The following is a 12301-nucleotide window of genomic DNA, read 5'->3' on the forward strand; positions in this document are numbered from 1 at the left end:
TTCAGATTTTACAGTGTGTGAAGTCTGACTGAATGTGCTTCACCACTGTAACTTCAAAATATTCACATTTTCCTTTTCTCAATTTAAGGCCATGTTGATAAAAAAAAAAAGCATATAGAATATTGCAAATAAATAGCTATAGTGAGCTAAGAACTAGATAGAACCCCAAGATTTTTCAAGATATGCTAATGATTATTTTGTCCAGTAGATTTAATTTTGCTGCAGGACACACATAAAAAAAAGGTACTTCACACTCCCCATGGTTCTCAGTGGTGAACATACCAGCCCATAATTACCAGCACACAATTATTCAGTTATCTGCTTGCAATCAAGAAAATATCATTCCTTGTCTTTTGATATTTTGTTTCACATCATGAAAGCATATGTCTAAAGCATTAATAAAATTATAAATTACACATTAGATGATCAAATAGGAGAAAATCTCTTCAACACTCACATTCTCTGCAATTTTCTTCTACAAATGTTACACCACTTTTGCTACTTTTATCTTAATTACAAAGAGTAGTTGGGGCACCTGGGTGGCTCAGTCAGTTAAGCATCTGACTTTTGGTTTCAGCTCAGGTCATGATCTCAGGGTCATGAGATCAAGCCCCAAGTCGGGCTCCCTGCTCAGTGTGGAACCTGCTTGAAATTCTCACTCCCTTTCCCTCTGCACCCACTCCCCGCCACACTCTCTCTCCCTCTTCAAAAAAATAAAAAATAAAAAAAAAAAATGAAAGAGTAGCACAGCGTTTGATGGATAAGGAAAGAGAAGAAAAGGAAAAGTTAAGTCTTCCTAATAAGGAATATTATGCTGAATACTAACTACCACAACAAGTCATCAGTCGTGGAAATTAGAAGGAGCCCCCTTAAATGTGCATATGCTGTTTTTTAAGGTTTAAAATATTTTACTTCCAATTTTAATTCACCAATATCCATTGTCACTTTCTAAAAATTATAGAGTTTTTTACCCCTCAGGTTATATATATATATAACGAGAACTTAACTGCTCTTTTTGGAGTCACTCTGGGGTGTTGCATTAATTTTAGCTGTAGGATAACAATAAAAAGTAATTTTAGAAAACCACAAGGTAACTTAGGGGCCTCATAAATGAAAGCACTTTTCAGAATGCTTATTGATGAAGACAGCCTTAATGTTCCCTCAGCTTGGTTAACTTTAGACAGATTTCTTCATCGTTATAGGCCCCTCACCTCCGTGTTCTTAGAGCTTTAACTTTAGAAAATTTGAAGTTTTCAATTCTTTCCTGCCCCTCTGAGGTATATAAATCATCTCCCAGGCTCTTGCCAGTTTTACGTCTCAGAGGTGTCTTTCTCAAAGACTTGGGAGCCTTCTCTTTGATATGTAATCATCAAGGAAACTAAGGTGCCCTCTTTCTAGTCTCTTTGTGGGAGTAGGAGTCTAACTTTGATAGATAAGTGTGTCAATTAGCAAACGCACATAGCCTAATCCCATTGACCATTCCCCTGCCCCAATGTCCTCCAGTACTTTTCTACTAGCTCATCCCAGTGCTTAAAATCTCTCTCACCTTTTGTTTTGGTGGAGTTGAGTTCTGTCTCTCTCCCCTAATGCAGTTGCCTTTCATAAATTCTTCCTTGCCTGTTTAATTCTGCCTGGTACAGTTTTTCTAGGACATCATTTAGACCTCAAGTTTACGGAAAAGGAATCTGGATCAATGTAAATAGATTTTTTTTTTTAAGATTTTATTTATTTATTTGAGAGAGAGAATGAGATAGAGAGCATGAGAGGGAGGAGGATCAGAGGGAGAAGCAGACTCGCTGCCGAGCAGGGAGCCCGATGCAGGACTCGATCCCAGGACTCCAGGATCATGACCTGAGCCGAAGGCAGTCAGTCGCTCAACCAACTGAGCCACCCAGGCGCCCCTCAATGTAAATAGATTTTTAAAGGATTTTAATGAATATTCTAAGACATAGAAATACCTTATCTACCTGCAAAGGTCTTACCTTTTTAAGCCATACTACATTTTTGCCTACTTTTATCATTCATGGTGAAATTTTTTTTTTTTTCAGAGACAGGTTTTTATTTAACATTTATTGTAATGGGGTCCACGCAAAAGGAGGGGGTGAAGGGTGGGGAACATGCAGGGGACACAGGAACACGATGACGTGGCCAGGGCCACAGCTTCGGGGCTGGGAGGGAAGTGGCTGAGAGCTCACGGGCACCCCCTCGGCCCCCGAGAGGGAGCCCACAGCTGTGGGGGGGGCTGTCACCACTGCCGCCGCCACCGCCATAGGACAGACCTCACCGGTACCTTTGTTGCAGAGCTCACAGACGTGGTGAGGGCCTTGGCTGTGCACCGTCATGGGGTCGGAAATATAAGCCGAGCTCAGCATCTTGCCACACACGTGACATGGCACCTCCTCCTCGGGTCGGACTGGCTGCGCCCGCAGTCGGTCCTTCGTAGCAAAAGCTGCCTCACATTTCTCACATTTGAAGGGCCGTTCTGTTGAGTGCACTTGTGTGACGTGACTGTTGAGGGGATCCGGCCGGGAGAAGCTCCTGCCACAGTGGGAGCAGTGGTAGGGCTTGTGCACAGCGCCGTCATGTGAGCGCACGTGGTAGCTCATGCGGTCCTTGGCTTGAAGCGCCGCTGGCGCACCGGGCACTGGTAGGGCTTCTCGTCCCAGTGCGACAGCTTGTGTCGGTTCGGGTGGTAGACGTCGCGGAAGGCCTTGCCGCCCATCTCGCAGGCGTGGTTCTTCCGGATGCGCTTTCCCGAGGCGGTCGTGGTCACCACGCCACCCGCGGCCACGGCGGCCGCTCCGCCGCCCGCACCCGCCTCTCCCGCTCCCCCGCCGGCTCGCCCAGGGTATGATCAAAGTGTTGCCCATCCTTTTTAGAAAGGTTCAGATTTTAACCAACCCCCCCATGAGATTTTAAAACCATAGATATGTGGTATATCTGTTTATATAGGGTGGCTTTTAGAATGCCATAAACTCTTGTAATAGCCAAGATTTGTTTGCCCCTCAGGAACTAATTTCTGCGCTCATGGGATGATAGTACCCACCGAAAATGAATAGATTAAAGCACAAAATAAAAATCACCTAAAATCCCACACCACAGAGGTGACTACTATTTGCATTTAGACAAATATCCTTTCATATATCTTGCTAACAATATTTTATATGCTTTCTTTTATCCATTCGTGTACTTTAATAACATAATGTGGACATATTTCCATATTAATATAAGTAGACATCATCCTTTTCAAGTATATACCATAATTTATTTAATTAATTAATTCAATTTCCTATGACATACCTTCTTTCTTTTTCTATTTTGTATTTTAAATAATGCTATGATGAATATCAAGCCATATCATATTTGCACATTTGATGTGATTTTTTTTTGTAGAAGATTGCATATGATAACTTTATGTAGAAAAATATAAACACAAGGCAAGCAAAAACATGCATTTGATACCAGGACGTCTAAATCATCCAAACTACTATAAAAGTATGTAAAGATAACTTATCCTTATAATGTATCCTAGATTTACAATATTCCTTTAATTTGGGTGTAATCAATTAGTTGGATGCAGAAAACAAGATTAGAATTATATGTATAATTTGCATTATATAAATCATAAGGAAATGGTAGATAAGCCTTTTATATTTAAAGACAGAATATATTGTCTTGCTTATATGGTAAACTATTGCTCTACCGCTCCTCCTTCCAAAAAAATTACCCCAAATTGTTATTTGGGTGGGGGAACACATCTATCTATAACATCTATTTGTAAAATTTCAGACTTTGTTTCTCTCTGTATGTAACCATGTGAAAATACACTGTCTATCAGGTAAGGTAAGTAATTGAATTTCTAATTTTCTAAGCTCACAGTTTTATGTGTATTCATATCTTCCATTTGCCAGTTTTAAACTTAAATATATACATTCATTTTGTGAAATTAAAATAACCCTTGGAGAAGATGTAAGCAACAGAATGCAAATGGGGAGTTCTTTTGTGCTTTTCTTGTGTAGTGTTTACTCACTTTTCACCTTGTTATCTACAAAACATGGAAGTGCCTGAGGTGATATTTTTAGAAATAATTTCTCAAAGTATAATTTCTGGATAAAAAGTCATGTCTATTTAATTTTTTAAATAAGATTTCCAAACTGTCTTCCAAAAAGTCTTTACCAATTTATAGTCCTTCATATTTTGCAAGAGAAAACCTATTTACAACACTAGGTATTACCATTTTTTTTAATCTTGGCAAAACTTATAAAGACAAAGTGAACCCCCAATATTCTTTTAATTTTATATTATTTAATAACTAATTGGGTTGAGTTTTTCAGTGAGAATATTGACTATTTGTATTTTTTAAAGGTGTATTTATTTATTTGAGAGAGAGAGGGGTGGGGAGGAGAGAGTCAGAGGGAGAGGGAGGAGAGAAGCAGACTCCCCACTGAGCGGGGAGCCTGATGCAGGGCTCCATCTCATGACTGTGAGATTGTGACCTGAGCTGAAACCAAGAGTCTGACACTCAACCAACTGAGCCACCCAGGTGCCCTGACTGTTTGTATTTTTAAAAGAGATTTCCCTAATCTTGTAATGTTCAGCAGTTTTTTTTTTCTTTTTTCTCTTTTTCATTCCTTATTAAACATATCGCCCAGGATATGATCATCTTGTGTAATAATTTAATGTATTTTTACAGTGGCAATTGTGGAAACTCTGTAGGGTTCTGTGCCATTTCATTTCACAAATGATTTTGCTTCCTTCTTTATTTACTTTTATATATAAATGAAGTTTATGACAACTAATGTATATGAGCTTATTATTCATATGTGTTGTGATTCTTAAAATATATTTTATAATAATTTTATGCGGAGGTGTTTAGAAAAATGACATTTAAATAATTGCAGATCTTTCATTATCACAGGTAAGATAATTTTTTTATACTTAAGGAGAACTTGATCATTCTAATATATTTTCTTTATACTGAAACTTAGAGACTTCTCAATTCCCTTCACTCCTTAATCACTTTTTCTGTATAGATTTTGAACTGATATATTTTATTTTTTTCATCTTTATCTCTTTATCTATATCATATTAATATGTACATTCCTGTGATTCCAGTTAGGCTCATTTCACTTATTTTTAGGGGCTGGTCATGTGAAGCAATACCTGTTTTCATAGTGGGCATATTTTTTTTTAATTTTATTTTATTATGTTATGTTAATCACCCTACATTACATCATTAGTTTTTGATGTAGTGTTCCATGATTCATTGTTTGTATATAACACCCAGTGCTCCATTCAATACGTGCCCTCTTTAATACAAGATGATGTGGGCATATTTTTTTATGCCAACTATTGCCCATTTCTCCAAATTTATCCACGAGAATTGTTACTGATACAGTTTAATCCTCTATTCATGTAAATTCTGATGTTTCCCTAATATTTTGTATATGATAATCCATATCTAGAAAGAAAAATGAAAGTCAGTAATTGTGCTTTGGTTTTGATGACTCTTTTTTGAGAATTATCTATGTAATTCGATAGTTATTTCATTAAACCTTACAGGGAATGGAGTACTACTGCATGCTACACCATGGATAAACCTTAAAAACATCATGCTAAGTGAAAGAAGCAAGTCACGAAAGACCAGCTATTGTATGATACCATTTGTATGAAATATCCAAGACAGAAAATTGATTAGTGGTTGCCAGGAAATGGTGGGTGGGGGAAGATTTGAAAGGTACTCATTAATTATTATTTTAATTTATATGTTGGGTCCATGAGTGCATTTGGACTTTTACTCAGAATCACATAACATAAAATTCACTATTTTAAGCAGTTTAAAGTGTATAATTTAGTGGATTTTAGTATACAGTAGTCCCCCTCTTATCCATGGGGGATATATTCCAATACCCTCAGGGGATGTGTAAAACTGTGGATAGTACCAAGCCTTATATATACTGTTTTTTCCTATAAATACATACCTTTGATGAAGTTTAATTTATAAGTGAGGCATGGTATGAGACCAACAACAGTAACTAATAATAGAAAAGAACAATTATAATAGCAATACACTGTAATAAAGGAATGTGAATCATCTCTCAAAGTATCTTATTATACTGTACTCACCCTTCATCTTGCGATGATATGAGATGATGAAATGCCTACATGATAAGTTGAAGTGAGGTGACTGATATAAGCATTGTGATGGAGCATTAGGCTACTAGTGACCTTCTGACAATATGTCAGGAAAATCATCTGCTTCCAGAGCACACTTGACCAGGGGTAACTGAGAACGTGGGTAATGGAGACCCCCAAAAGTGAAACAGCAGATAAATGGTTGGGAGGGGGGACTACTGTATTCACAATGTCATGCAACTGTAATCATTGTCTAATTCCAGAACATATCCATTACACCAAAAATAAACCCCATACCTCCCAATTCCACCCTACTCCTATTTTCTGTCAACCACTAATCTACTTCCTGCCTGTATGGATTTGCCTATTCAAATAAAATCGTACAAGAGGTGGTCTTTTGTGACTGCCTTCTTTCACTTAGCATGTTTTTAAGGTTCATCCTTGTTGTAGCATGTAGCAGTACTCCATTATTTTTATGGCTGAACAATATTCTCTTGCAACAACATAATACGTATTGTTTATCCCTTCATCATTTGATGTACATTTGGGTTGTTTCTACTGTTTAGCTATTATGAATAATGCTTCTATGAATATTTGTGTATAAGTTTTTGTGTGAACGTATTTTGAATTCATGTAGGTATATACCTAGTAGTGAAATTGCTGAGTCATAGGTAACTCTAACTTTTTAAGAAAGTACCAAACTGTTTTACACAACAGTTGTACCACTTTACATTCAAACAATGCAAACCGTATGTTTACAGTATATGAGGGCTCCAGTTTTTCAACATCTTCACCAACTTGTTGTTTTCTCTCTCTCTTTTTTTTTTTTAATTTTAGCCATCCTGGTGAGTGTAAAGTGGTATTGCATTCTTATTTTGTGCATTTGTTTTTAAATTGCTTGTTACAAGTGCATGTGTGGTTTTATAAGTGGAATCACTAATATCAAAGTTATATGACCATCTTGATGCATGCTCTGTGTCTTGTGGCATACTACAATGAGTTGATGATTGTTCTGTATTATATTTACAAAAGAAAAACAACTTTGTTTTAAAGTTGAGGATGTATTGTATGTACTAGGCTTTACCCTAAGTAACTTTTTACAGCTAATTATTTCAGAATCTGTCTTTATTGAATTTGCAAAAGTAACTTTAAAAGAATCGTGCTAATAGATTTCTGTGTTAATGGACTGGCCATTCTGGCTTTTCTGCCTACTGTCTGTAGTGCCCAGAAAAGGGGGCACTCTAAATCATGCTTATTTATAACCTTCCTTGACCTGAAATTCCATTAGTGGAAGGAAAAAAGTAGCTTCTCATTGAAAAATATATTTACAAAATACTAGTATATAAACCATCCCTTCAAGGTAAGTTAAACTCCTCTAGAAATTTCATTAACTCTATTAGACTGATAGTCATTAAAATAAATATATCTTCATGAAACATTTTGCTTCCCTGGAGGCAAGATAATAAAAAAGATAAAACTAATGAGCACTGTGAATTGTATAAGACTGTTGAATCACAGACCTGTACCTCTGAAACAAATAATACATTATATGTTAAAAAAGGAAGAAGAAGAAGAAGAAGATAGCAGGAGGGGAAGAATGAAGGGGGGGAAATCGGAGGGGTAGACGAACCATGAGAGACTATGGACTCTGAAAAACAAACTGAGAGTTCTAGAGGGGAGGGGGATGGGAGGATGGGTTAGCCTGGTGATGGGTATTAAAGAGGGCACGTTCTGCATGGAGCACTGGGTGTTATACGCAAACAATGAATCATGGAACACTACATCAAAAACTAATGATGTATGATGACTAACATAACATAATTAAAAAAAAAAAAACAGAGGGAAGGTGGGAGAAAGAAAATAACACTAGCAGGGGCGCCTGGGTGGCTCAGTCATTAAGTGTCTGCCTTCGGCTCAGGTCATGATTCCAGGGTCCTGGGATCGAGCCCCGCATCGGGCTCCCTGCTCAGCGGGAAGCCTGCTTCTCCCTCTCCCACTCCCCCTGCTTGTGTTCCCTCTCTTGCTATCTCTCTCTCTGTCAAATAAATAAATAAAATCTTTAAAAAAAAAAAAGAAAAGAAAAGAACACTAGCAGTATATAGGTTTTAGATTTTCCTTATTGATAAAAGCAATTTCTTTGATTTGGGTTTTATTATAATGATTTTAATCTCTTTTCAAAAGTATTGTTCAAAATGATTTAGCTTTAATAACAAAAATGAGACTCTTACAAGTATCTTCTTAGGAATTCTCATACTGGGACATTTGAAAAAGCTTTTATTTTACTAGGTACAATGATCTTGCATGCATTTTCATTCAAGTACCTAGGAAGCAGTTATGGGCAAACTAGTAATTGACAAAAGTTGTGAGGACTTCTGAGGTAAAAAATGTAAAAGAATCCAGACATCTTTACAAGAATTTGCATACCCCCCCTTTACTTACTCATTATGTGGAAATAAGACCCAGAAGGTGATGGACAGGAGCAGGAACCTCCCCATCTGTTTGTTAAGTCCAGACAGAGAGCTATCTTCTAGGGTAAAAGATGGGTAAAATTGTTTAGTTCTGGTGAATGAAGACTTAAGCTCCTTGAAAGTGAAATTAAAATTTCCTGGAGTGAATGAGGGCAAAATCATGAATTAAAGAAAGTTAACAAAGGAAATATATAGACTACTCTATAAAAGCCCTAAATGAGATTGTAGATATTATATTACTATTTTAAGATACTATGGTATTTAAAATTGCTTCTGTGTTTCACTATTTTAGTAAAATGTGTTATGTGTGTTGTATAATTATTAAAGATTCTTGCTCTCAATTCTTGATATCTTTCATGATAGTGATTTGTACTGTGTAATTTGGGCAAAAATTTCTCCTAGCAGCAAGCAGAACATTTCACAGTGAAATTTTAAGGTATATATAAATATATTAAAATTTGTATCTGAAACTGCAAAATTTTTAAGTAACAGCAAATATCAGAATTGTTTTTTTTTTTTCTTTATTCTTTACTATAGGAGCAGGCATTATTTTATTTGTGGGCCTTTTTATAAATCCTCGGGTGCCTCCCCAGCCCCAAATCATAGCATCTTAAGTTTCACAAGTCTAGATTTAGTTATTTATTCAGTTAAGGTTAACAATACATAGTTATTAATCATTACTACTGAGACTGATTTATATGAAAATAATGCAAAATGAAGACACAGTTCCAATATGCACCAGTTTCCATTAGTACAACACAATCATGTTATCTGCAAATAGGGACAGTTTTATTTCTTCCTTTCCCATCTATGTGCGCTGTATTGAATAAGAGTGGTGAGAGTGGACATTATTTCCTTGTTCCAGATTTTAGAAGGAAATCATTCAGTCAGTTCAGTCTTCCACCATTGAGTGTAATGCTTGCTGCAGGTTTTTTGTTTTTGTTTTTGTTTTGTTTTTTGTTTGTTTTTGCTGCAGGTTTTTATAGATGCTCATTATCAAGGTGAAGATACTCCTCTCTATCTCTCTATTCTTATTTTTCTAAAAGTTCTTGTCAAGAATGCGTGTTGAGTTTTGTTAAATTATTTTTCTGCATCAGGTGATATGATCATGTGATTTTTTTCATTAGTTTGTTAATATAGTACGTTACATTGACTAAGTTTTGAATATTGTACCATCCTTGAAGATAAACTCCATTGTATTGTGGTATAATTATTTTTATTTATTGCTGAATTCTATTTCCTAATATTGTACTAGATATTTTTGTGTATATGTTCATAAGGGATATTTGATAAGGGATATCACATTAGTGCTAGCTTTATAAAATGAATGGAAAGTATTCCATCCTCTTCTATTTTGGAGAAGAAGTTGTATAGAGTTTGTGCTAATGCTTTTTTAAATGTTTGATAGAATTCTCTAGTGAAATCATCTGGACATGAAGATTTCTTTTCCCCAGGTGCCCTCTTTTCTAAAAGAGTTTTAATTACGAATTCAGTTTCCTTAATAGTTATAGGACTATTAAAATTATCAATTTCACATTTGGTGAGCTGTGGCATTTTCTGTTTTTTGAAGAATTGGTCCATTTCATTTAAGTTGCCAGACTAGTATATGTAGAATTGCTCATAGTATTCTTATTATCTTTTTGATGTTTTCAGGGTTTGTAGTAATTTTGATTGTTTCATTCTTGATATTAATAATTTCTGTCTTCTTTTTCATTGTCAGTCTTGCTAGAGGTTTGACAGTTTTATTGAGCTTTCCATAGAACATTGATTTTCTCAATTGCTTTTCTGTTTCAGTTTCATTGGCATTTGCCTTTGTCTTTACTGTTTTCTTTATTCAGCTTGCTTCGGGTTCATTTTTGGTATTTTTCTAGATTCTTCAGGCGGTAACTTATATTATTGATTTGAAATTTGTCCTCTTTTCTAACATAGTGCTTTCAGATTTCCTCTTAGCACTGGTTTGGCTTCATCCCATAAATTTTACAAGTTGTGTTTTCATTTTTACTTAGTTCAATGCATTTTTATGTTTTAATTTAAATTCCAGTTAGTTAACATACAGTGTGATAATAATTTCAGGCGTACAATATAGTGATTCAACACTTCCATACATCACTCTCTGCTCATCACAAAAAATTGCACTCCTAAATCCCCATCACCTATTTAACCCATCCCCCCACTACCTCCCCTCTGCTTCAGTGTATTTTTGATATTCATTGAGACTCCTTATTTGATCTATGGATTATTTAGTAGTGTATTGTGTAGTTTCCAAATGTTAGGAGATTTTCCTTTATCTTTCTGTTACTTGCTTTTAGGTTGTTTCCACAGTGGTCAGAGAACACACTTTGTATGATTTCAGTTCTTTTAAATTTGCTGAGGTTTGTTTTATGTTTCAAGATATGGTCAGTCTTGGTATATGTCCATGGGAACTTAAAAAGAATAGGTTTTCTGATGCTTTGTGTGAATTATTCTATAAATGATGAGTGCATACCATTGATTGATGGTGCTCTACCAAGTCAGTAGATTTGAATCTCTAGTTCTTGAAGAATCTAGCCCTACAGTTGGTGCTTAGTAAGGATCTGTTGGATTTCATAGACCTGCTGTACTAGTACCCTTATTCCTGTCATCTGTTTTCATTCTGCTAAAATTTCCAAGGCAAAGGCAAGTAGCTGAAAGTGGCACCCTGCCATGGAATTTGATTAGGCAGGCTACAGTGATAATGCTGCCTAACAACCCAAAAGCACAGTTTGCCCCACCAGTCATTTATTTCATTGTCAGAGGTCTACAGCTTGGCTGTATTTTAACTGATCTTGTCTGTTCTTGCCTGAGCGCTACTGAGTTATGCTGGATTCCAGGTTTTGGGACAGATTCAAGTCTATTCCTTATATATTAATTTTGAAATCCATGCTGAAGGAACATTAGCTATCTAGAGCATATTCTTTGCATGGCAAAGGGTGGAAGCTTCAGGAGAGTTGGCAGAAATGTGGAATACCTCTCAAAGTTTCAGCTAGTAATTAAGCACAGTGCCACTTCCATCTATCTTCTATTATCCAGAGGAAGTCATAGCAATGACTAAAGCAAATGCGTTAAAGGGATATACTCCCCCTACTCCAGTAGGAGGCACCTCAAAATCGTAGGGCAAAAGTCACAGATGAATAATTCTATTACAGTGTGGGAGTGAAGAATTGGAAGCAATGCTCCAAATACTTCTGACTTACTTTCTGAATCTGTAATACTTACTATTTTACACAGGGGTCAGGAAAATGAAAACCCTTCATGTGAAAAGGTGGGGAATCTTTATTTGATTTATAAATTATAAGAGACATCCCCCCTTGACATACAATTAAGTCTTATACATTGTGTTTTGGAGAATTTGAAGAAATAGCTTTAGTCAACTAATGAGAAAGTACTTCAGACTATATTTCATACTACCTCAAAGGCAATGTATTTTTAAGTCCAGCCTATAGTCTCTTATTCTTTTGGTTTGGAACTATAGGTAGGTATTTGGTTGGGAGGATTTTGGGGGGGAATCCTTTGTAAGCTTGCACAACTAAGCTAGATACAATGACTTAAAATAGAGTTCATCTGTATCAGTTTGACGTGCACGCGCGTGTGTGTGTGTGTGAGATAAAACATAGGTGGGGGGGGGCTAGGATGTATCCACTTCAACTTCACACACACTGCAGAAATCCACCGCATGGCCT

General features: G+C 36.2%; 1 protein-coding gene and 1 pseudogene across 1 annotated transcript in view; one reads left to right on the plus strand and one right to left on the minus strand.

The window, feature by feature from the left end:
- IL1RAPL1 (interleukin 1 receptor accessory protein like 1) overlaps positions 1–12301 on the plus strand; it is a 677053-nt gene that overhangs the window by 157688 nt on the left and 507064 nt on the right. The gene's annotated exons all lie outside the window — the stretch shown is intronic.
- On the minus strand, positions 2049–6133 carry LOC135361984 (myc-associated zinc finger protein-like; annotated as a pseudogene).

The sequence above is a fragment of the Mirounga angustirostris genome, unplaced genomic scaffold, assembly GCF_029215605.1.
Source record: "Mirounga angustirostris isolate CCGP_5_RB_7025 unplaced genomic scaffold, mMirAng1.0.hap1 SCAF_11, whole genome shotgun sequence".
NCBI lineage: Eukaryota > Metazoa > Chordata > Mammalia > Carnivora > Phocidae > Mirounga > Mirounga angustirostris.